We start from the raw sequence: 8,942 nt of genomic DNA on the forward strand, positions 1-8,942 counted from the left end.
ACAAATGTCAATCCATTTCCTTTAAATGGTAAAATGCCCCAGAGTACCCCGATAATTTTCTGTGACTGCCAAGGGTGACATGGTACACAGTTTGGGAATCATGACCCCCCCCCCCAAACACACACACACACAAAATAGGATTTCATACCATGAAAATTAATTGAAAACAGACTGAAGAAATGAACGTAAAATGAACATGCTACATTTTTATTTTAAGGAAAATAGAGCATTGTTTTCTGATTCTGAGGTAGGAAGCAATTTCCTAAATGGGTCTCAAAAATATTTGAAAAATTAAAAATGATAAATCCTATATTACTATTAAGACTTTTTCTATGGTAAAATATTTTATACTTAAAAGAAATTTTTTGTTTGTTTCTTTTTTCAAGATTTACTTGTTTTATTTATATGAGTAGACTGTAGCTTCTGGTGTGCCCTCTTCAGACACGCCAGAAGAGGGCATCAGATCTCATTACAGATGGTTGTGAGCCACCATGTGTTTGCTAGGAATCAAACTCAGAACCTCTGGAAGAGCAGACAATGCTCTTAATTGCTGAGTCATCTCTCTAGCCCCAAAGAAATTATTTATGAAACCCAATATCATGTGCAATGAATATATACCAATAAAGAAAATTCCTAAAATATTTTTAATAAAAAAAAGAGAGATTCTCTAGAAAGTAAAAGCATGTATTTAGATACATGACTGAACGAATACCTGTAGCCAAGATGTTTTAGAAACTCCAATGAAGCAATAAAATAGAGTCCCCACACAAGACTGGGAAGCCAAAATACAAACTTTACAATCCTATTCGTCACTAGGAGAGTAAAAACCAAGACAACAGTTTGATTCTAGCACTCACCTACCACATGCTTAAATTTTTGACTGTTTTTTCTTTTTTTTTTTAACTGACTTTATTTATTTATTTATTTATTTATTTATTTATTTATTTATTATATGTAAGTACACTGTAGCTGTCTTCAGACACCTCAGAAGAGGGCATCAGATCTTGTTAGGGATGGTTATGAACCACCATGTGGTTGCTGGGATTTGAACTCAGAACCTTCGGAAGAGCAGTTGGTGCTCTTAACCGCTGAGCCATCTCTCCAGCTCCCTGACTTTTTTTTTAAAAGATTTATTTATTACATGTATGTGAGTACACTGTCGCTGTCTTCAGACACACCAGAAGAGAGCATCGGATCCTAATACTGGTTTTGAGCCACCATATGGTTGCTGGGAATTGAACTCAGGACCTCTAGGAAGAACAGTCAGTGCCCTTAACCGCTGAGCCATCTCTCCAGCCCCTTGACTGTTTTCTTGCAATTGGGTCTCATAAATCCTCCAACTCGCTACGTGGCCAAGGATGACCTTGAACTTCAGATCCCCCAGTCTGTCCTTCCCAGATAAATGTTCAGATCACGCTTTCCCTCAGCTGCCGGCCAAGGTGCTCGGTTCTTCCGAGGATGCTAAGGCCGCGTTGGGGTGAGGCCCTCACTTCATCCAGCGACTAGCACTGTGCTGGCAGTCCACAACATGGCTTCTGTCTCTGAGCTCGCCTGCATCTACTCCACCCTCCTCCTACAGAATGGCTAGGTGACAGTCACAGAGGGTAAGATCAGTGCCCTCATTAATGCAGCTGGTATCAAGGTCGAACCTTTCTGGCCTGACTTGTTTGCAAAGGCTCTGGCCAATGTCAACATTGGGAGCCTCATCTGCAATGTAGGGGCTGGTGGACCCGCTCCAGCAGCTGGAGCTGCGCCTGCTGGTGGTCCTGCTCTATCCACACTGCTGTCCCAGATGAGAAGAAAGTGGAAGCAAAGAAGGAAGTGTCCGAGGAATCGGAAGATGATATGGGCTTTGGTCTTTTTGACTAAACTGCTTTTCTTAACATGTCCAATAAAGAGTTGAACCTGTTTTTAAAAAAAAATGTTGGGATCAGCAGGCCTGCAGTGCCACATCTGGCATGGTCTAAAATGGACAATGTGTATCAAGTGTTAATACACGTGTGTAGAAATCTGAGCTCCTGTAGTGTTGCTGGGAGTGTAAGTAATAGTATCAGTTTGATACACTCTTCAGCCATGTCTTTTAAAGCTAGTCGTATATAAACCCCAGCATTTTGTGCCCCCGCCTTGCCATGTCTACATCCATATCTCCAAATGTTCATATACATTAGCCAGAAGAATGCTTATCCAGCACTGCTTTCAATATCACTGATTTGGAGACTACCCAAATGTTTATTGACAAGTAAACATGCAGTGTCACACTCTACCAATGCAGTACTATACAGAATAAACAATCTAGAACTTGCAAAAAAATATAGTGAATGCTCACAAACACAAAATTAAGCAAAAAGATGATACCCAGACTTTCCTCCTCCCAAATGCCCAGTTAGACACAGGGACTCCATGTATATACAATAAAAGGAAGCAAAATTAATTTATATAGGAAGAAGGCCAATAGTTACCCTCCGCTGGAGGGAGGCCTGTGATCATGAGTGTTACCTGATAAGACCTGGGAGATGTAACACATGTCTGTCTACTCACTCATAGGAAGTACAGATTCCACCAAAGTCCAAGTTGATCCGTCAATGAGCATTACTGGGATTGCTTACAGGAATACAGGTGAAGGGTTACTTACAGGAAACGACATAAAGACACCCATATCACATCACCAAAGCTCACCCTATCATGGCTGGCATCCCACAAAACCTGGGAACCTGAAGCACCCTGTACAGGTTGCAGGCAGCTCAGTGGGTTGGAGAGTATCCTTTTCAGAAGGTTCAGTTGCTCTCACCTTTCAGGCAGTTCCATTGCTTTCTGCTTCTTGCTGTTGCTTTGCTGGTCTTTGGTCCTTCCAGGCAGCTCAGCTTGTCTGGGAGTCTTTGCAGTTTGGAGACCCTCAGAAGTCTTTATTGTTTACTCTTGGGAGCACGGGACCAAGTGAACCTAGTTGGTTTCAGGAACTTCCTGAAGCTATTTCGAATTGTTTATCTTCTGTTTTAAGGAGCTTCTCTGCAGAATAGATTATTTCCATCTAAGAGGAAACTGCTACACAACAGGGAAAGAGACAAGGCAGCTCTGGAGTGCAGGTCATGATCTCCTTCCTGGTTAGGGTACCCATGCATGTATGTTCCAGTTGGAAAAGTATCCAAGATGGCCCCAGTGCCAATGGTACATACACTCTGTGGTACTTTGCTTTAAGTTGAATAAAAGAAGTCACTCCATAATGAATATGCTCTGTCTTTGAAGAATCATTTTTCCCTTTTCACAAATTCCTAGAAATAGAATTGCCAAATCAAGACTTTCAATATTTTATGCCCTTCAATACATCTTGCCATCTCATTGGGAACTGGTTGCCATGAAGACAAGAATAGCTCACATCGTCTCCACTCTTGTAATTCCAACCTCTGGTAGCGTGGGAAATGAGGACGATTTATATAGATAAGAAGTTTAAAGAGCAGATAGACTTCAGACTTTGCTCAAGTCTCAGGTTAAAAATCATTATTGGAACTCAGACTATCTCTTGCTACTACTGTCTGGTTTAGTTTCTAACAATTCTCTTCTTGGTGACAGGAAGAACACTGTTAGATACAAACATAAAAGCATCTCAGGTCGGGGCAGGGCTCGGTGGGTGAGAACACTTGCTTGACAAGCAGGAGAACCTGCGCTCAGATTCCCAGAACCCACCTTAAAAGGCTGGGTGTAGCTGCAGGAGCGCCTACTGCTCTGTGAATAGGGATCAGGGCATGAGCCTGGAGTGTTGCTGTTCTTGTTGGCTGCCAGCTGAACTCCGGGTTCAAGCCTGCTTCAAGGGAGTTAAATGGAGAGTAAATACACAAGAACACTCAACTTTCTCCTCCAGCATTCATACACATTCACGTTTGTATACAGCACACAAGCACAGATCCACATACAAGTACACACAGGTCTTCAAGATTGCAGACATTCAGGAGACAGATGATCATGGGTCCATGTTGGAGTAACATTCCCATCACCAAGACAACGCTGAGTGTGGGATGGAACTCTCCATCCAGCTCTTGACTCCTTAACTATTCCCGAGCAGGAACTTGGGTGGGAGAGAAGGATCCCCTGGACCCAAGCCATGGGAGGGGATGCGAAGGGGTGCAGTGCCCTTTAGGGCCGACCCATTTCCCAGCTCTCAACCTCAGTATGTGCTAAGGCAGCTGCAGTGCTGCCACTCTCTCACTGGGTGTGTGCAGGGGCGAACTGTAAATGGACCTACAGCGGAGCTGCTTCTCAGTGGAGCCTTCTGGAATCAAGGGCTTCCTTGGACCTTAACTGCCATTTTTAATTGGCAAGAGCCACGTGAGTGGGGCTTTCCCTGAGCACGTGTGCTCACACCTTTGCCCTTTGCAGCTTATGTGGGGGTAGATGGAAGCTTGATAAATGCGCAGAGTTCATCTATGTCCCCCTCTCCCCCATCATTATCCTAAAACAGGTCCCCCTGTACAGTTTTCCAGATTTGTGTAAAGAACACATGCTACCGCATCCCACCCCCACAGTCTTCCGGTTTTATCTACTTCCTCTGCTTCAGCCTGATGAAGCAGAGTTGGCTTGGGCTCAGTAACAGTCAGGAGTCTCCACATTAGTATGCTCAGATTCATCTCGCTGGCGGCCTCAGTATAGACTGCCTTGCAGACTCATCACTTTGGACTTCCAATCTGGCTTCCGTTTCAGGGTTTGTCCATGACCCCGGGGGTGGGGGAGGGGAGCTAATTTCCTCTTTCTGGACCTTGGTGAACACAGCAATAAAATGAAATAAGTTTCTCGTCTGCAGAAACAGACAGTTTCAGTAGTACATCTTAGGTGATCTGAGCCTGGAATTCCACACACACCCTCCTTTGTGACCTGCTTGTAAGAAGGTCACCTTCAAACCCAGATGGTGTGCCTGCGAGACCAGGTCCAGGGGTTGTGAGTGCTAAAACAAAATGAAAACACAGAACCCATTGTCTAAGAATTTTTAAGAATTGGAGCTGGTGAGATAGTCCATTGGGTGGCGGGTGGGATAAGAGCCCCTGCTGCTGAGCCTGAGGACCTGAGTTCAATCTCCCTGAGCCCCCATAGTGGAAGAAAAGAACTAATTCCCTCAGGCTGATCTCCATGCACAAGCAATGGCATGTGCACAGACAGATCCCACTACACACTCACAAACAAATTTTAAAGAACCAGATAGACAAATATAAGAAAGAGTAAAAATTACCAAGAAGTGGCAATTTCTTGAAGATGGAGTGACTGTAATAAAAATACATTGTCTGACTAAATGACATTCTCAAAGATAATAAAATAATAAAAAATACTGTTTAAGAAATTTGGAATGTAGTGACAGAGTATTATATCATGTGTCACTGAGAATGGCCCTGTCTAACTGCCTGGGTTATGCTTCTGTAGGAAGGATTATGAGTTAATCATGAAGGATAGGGAAATGGGAATTTATCAGCCATGCTCATGTCTCTCCTCCACATTTTGCATTAGGTCTCTGTGACTGGCTGGTTTTGTGTCAACTCGACACAAGCTAGAGTCATTAGAGGGGAAGGAGCCTCACTTGAGGAAATCATCCATGAGATCCAGCTATCCGGAATTTTCTCCTTCATGATCAGTGCAGGGAGGGTCCAGCCCATGGTGGGTGGTGTCACCCCTGGGCTGGTGGTCCCCAGTTCTAAAACCAAGCAGTAGACTGAGCCAGCCACAGGGAGCAAGCCAGTAAGCAGCACCCCTCCATGGCCTCTGCATCAGCTCCTGCCTCCAGGTTCCTGCCCTGTCTGAGTTCCTATCCTGACTTCTTTACTGATCAACAGCAAGGTGGAAGTGTAAGCTGAATAAACCTTTCCTCTCCTACTTGCTTGTTTGTCTTGGTGTTTTGTTACAGCAATAGAAACCCTAATTGCAAAAGTCTCCATCATGTTTTGCAGAGACATAATAAAAAGCCCACAGAAACAAAGAGTGATGTGGGGTGGGGGTGATGGTGTCTGTGACACAACAGTAAGCAGGTCTCCCACCTAAAAGGTACAGCTGGAACTGAGCGAGGCAAATTATCACTAGAGAAGGCTTACCATTACTGGATTTTTTTTTTTAAAAGAAAGGCCCAAATCAGGCTTTAAAAAAGAAATCTGACTTCTAAACAGTTGGTAACTGTTAAGAAATGAAAAGGATGCATACAGTACCTCTCTCAGTGGCATCCAATCAAAGAGAAGGGATTCTCCAAGAGTGGTGTCTGTTGCTCACTCCCTGCTCCCCAAGAACAGCATCAGCACCAACTCACAATGTAGGCTGAGCATCTCCACCTTGCAGCTGAAGCCTAACGCTCTGCAGGAGAAAGTTTTCCAAGTGATTCAGATTCAAGCTCAAGTTTAGGGACCATCCCGGAGAGGCGTGGCTAGTCATCCATTCCCCTCACGCAGGACACTGGTGACAGAACAAAGTAAGAGACCACTAAAGTCCAACTGTGCGCGCCTTTGAGTTTACTGTGCTTCCTGCCAGAGCGTGGGTAAAGAGTTACACTACAGGAAGGATATGCCCATTCTTTTGGTCTAGCCGTAACATGATCCTCCTGTCTCTAGGTTGGAGTAGAGATGACCTTAACCCACAGCTATGACACCGAGTTGAGCAGGATAGTATAGAGGTTGCTACGTAGAGGAAACGGACAGCCCTTATAGAAACACAAGCTCCTTACCTGGGATTCCAGCCATTCTTCCCTCCTGCCTACCCACCTCCCTCTGCATCTCCTCCTTGTCTTTCCTAGTGCATTGGTTCTTAAGCTCAATAGTTGGTGTTTGTGTTGCAGGAAACATGGAGTGACGAGAAGCTCGGTCTTGGGTGCTTTGGCCTGGGCTTTCTGACAACATGTTGGTGGACATCATCTTCTTTAGAGAAACGGCAAAGCTTTCAGATCCTGCCAGCTCTTTTGGACCCCAACCACCAAAGCCCAGTAGCATCTGTCAACCCAGAGACTCCCTTCTCACCTCCTTCTACAATAACCAAGTTGAGAATGCCCAGATCGGCATCCGCGATGCATCCCGAGCAGACTTGTGCTTCCTCTCTCCAGTTCTCCTTGATCTATATGTCAGTGCTTCTCAACCGAGGGGCCAAGACCCCTTTGGCAACCCTCTCTCTCTCCAAAAATACTTACATCACAGTTCACAACAGTAGCAAAATTATAGTTATAAAATCTCAGTGAAAATAATTTTAAGGTTGGGGGTCAGCATAGCATGAGGAACTGTGTTAAAGGGTCGCAGTGCTAGGAAGGTTAAGGTTGAGTGTCAGGAAGGTCTTTATAAAGAATGCCTCCAAGCCGGGCAGTGGTGGCGCACGCCTGTAATCCCAGCACTCGGGAGGCAGAGGCAGGCGGATTTCTGAGTTCGAGGCCAGCCTGGTCTACAGAGTGAGTTCCAGGAGAGAAGATTACACAGAGAAACCTTGTCTTGAAAAACCAAAAAAAAAGAATGCCTCCAACTCAGCTAGAGATACCCTGCTTTTTCTTGACATGGCCTACTGCTGCTAAGGCACCACACATACACACGTAGGGTTTTTTTTTTGCTTTGTTTGTTTGTTTTAATATTGTGTTACTTAACTTTGGCCCACAGATCACTAACTCTAATATATATATATAAAATTCCTCTTTCAAGATCATCCAATGCCCTCTGGTTTTACATTCTATTACCATACCACCCACTGCCTTCCTCTGATCTCGAGACAATATTTGCCTTTCCTCAAACACTGAACACTTCCTAGCTCTGTGCCTCTGTTGTTTGTAAAACAATTTCCTTTTTCAAGATACAGCTGCGGCCAGGTGTGATGGTACGTGCCTTGAACAATTTATGGTCTCAGAGGTCCCTTAGATGTGACCAGGAGTGCAAAAGCTTTCTGCTTCAGCCTGTGCAGGGAACCCACTGCGAGTTCTCCTTATTACCTCCTTGGGATTGTGACTTTAGGAAAGTTATTGCCCTACTTGGAATGCCAAGTCGCTCATCACTGAAATGAGATGCCAATACCCACCTTACCATAGCTTTTCAGAAGGACTGAGTCAGATACCATAAAGAAATGTCTATGAAAAAGACTGAGGTCATCTGAAGATTTTTACCAAGACAGGAGGAAAGATGCCGGAGGGAGGTCAGTTGCTGGCCGGAGAAGGGAGACAGCTGCCGGAAGCTGGCTTCCGAGGTCCATTTTGCATCACTATCCACTAACAATGTTTGACTTCCTGCTTCCAGGCTGGCATGGAAATTGTTTAGGAGTAGTTGCTCCATCCTATTAAGTGACCAGCTTAATTCTCTGTAACTCTTTTGTCCATCAGAGCAGTGACCACATGTGACAAGCCATAGAGAGAGACAGACAGATCTGATACATCGTGTCACAATGTACTGGAGAAGAAAGCTAAATCAAGTGCTGGGGTTACAGAATGTAAACTGTCTCTGATGAGTTAGTTCTGAGACTCTGTGGATACCCCCCTTCCCCCAGAGCGGACAACTTCCTGAGGGTCCGGGTCGTCGGGAGTCCCATATGCCTGTGATCTATCCCGGGCCTCCACAATGTGCGTCGGAGAAAAATCCTTTTGTACCTTGGGAGATGGAGAGGAAAAGAACAGTTTTAGAATAGACCTAAGCTTTTTGTACTGAGGCCTGCCCCCAGGAGACATTACTTTACTATGGACTAACCTGGAGGATGTTAACTAGAGCTTGACCCATCTGAAAGAGGCCAGTTCCTTCTAGCCTTCCACACAGGGGAAGGAAAATACACAGTCCTGCTTCCTGCAGCCATCCTGTTCTCCACCTACAGGAGGACCCTGCGCGGAAGTATCTGCAAAGGTCACAGCCCAAAGGTACAGGGACCTCTGAGACTGAGACCTAGGACAACAGAGTGAGTGCTTCCTTTGCTTCCCATCTTGATAAGATGTAGCTAAAGGCCTATTTCCTGCCGTTCCTTTTTTGGTT

General features: G+C 44.9%; 1 pseudogene; it reads left to right on the forward strand.

The window, feature by feature from the left end:
* The first annotated feature begins 1,528 nt into the window (after nucleotides 1-1,528).
* Nucleotides 1,529-1,869, forward strand: LOC110332681 (annotated as a pseudogene).
* The last annotated feature ends 7,073 nt before the right edge of the window (nucleotides 1,870-8,942 follow it).

This window comes from Mus pahari, chromosome 14 (genome assembly GCF_900095145.1).
Source record: "Mus pahari chromosome 14, PAHARI_EIJ_v1.1, whole genome shotgun sequence".
NCBI classification, from domain to species: Eukaryota; Metazoa; Chordata; class Mammalia; order Rodentia; family Muridae; genus Mus; species Mus pahari.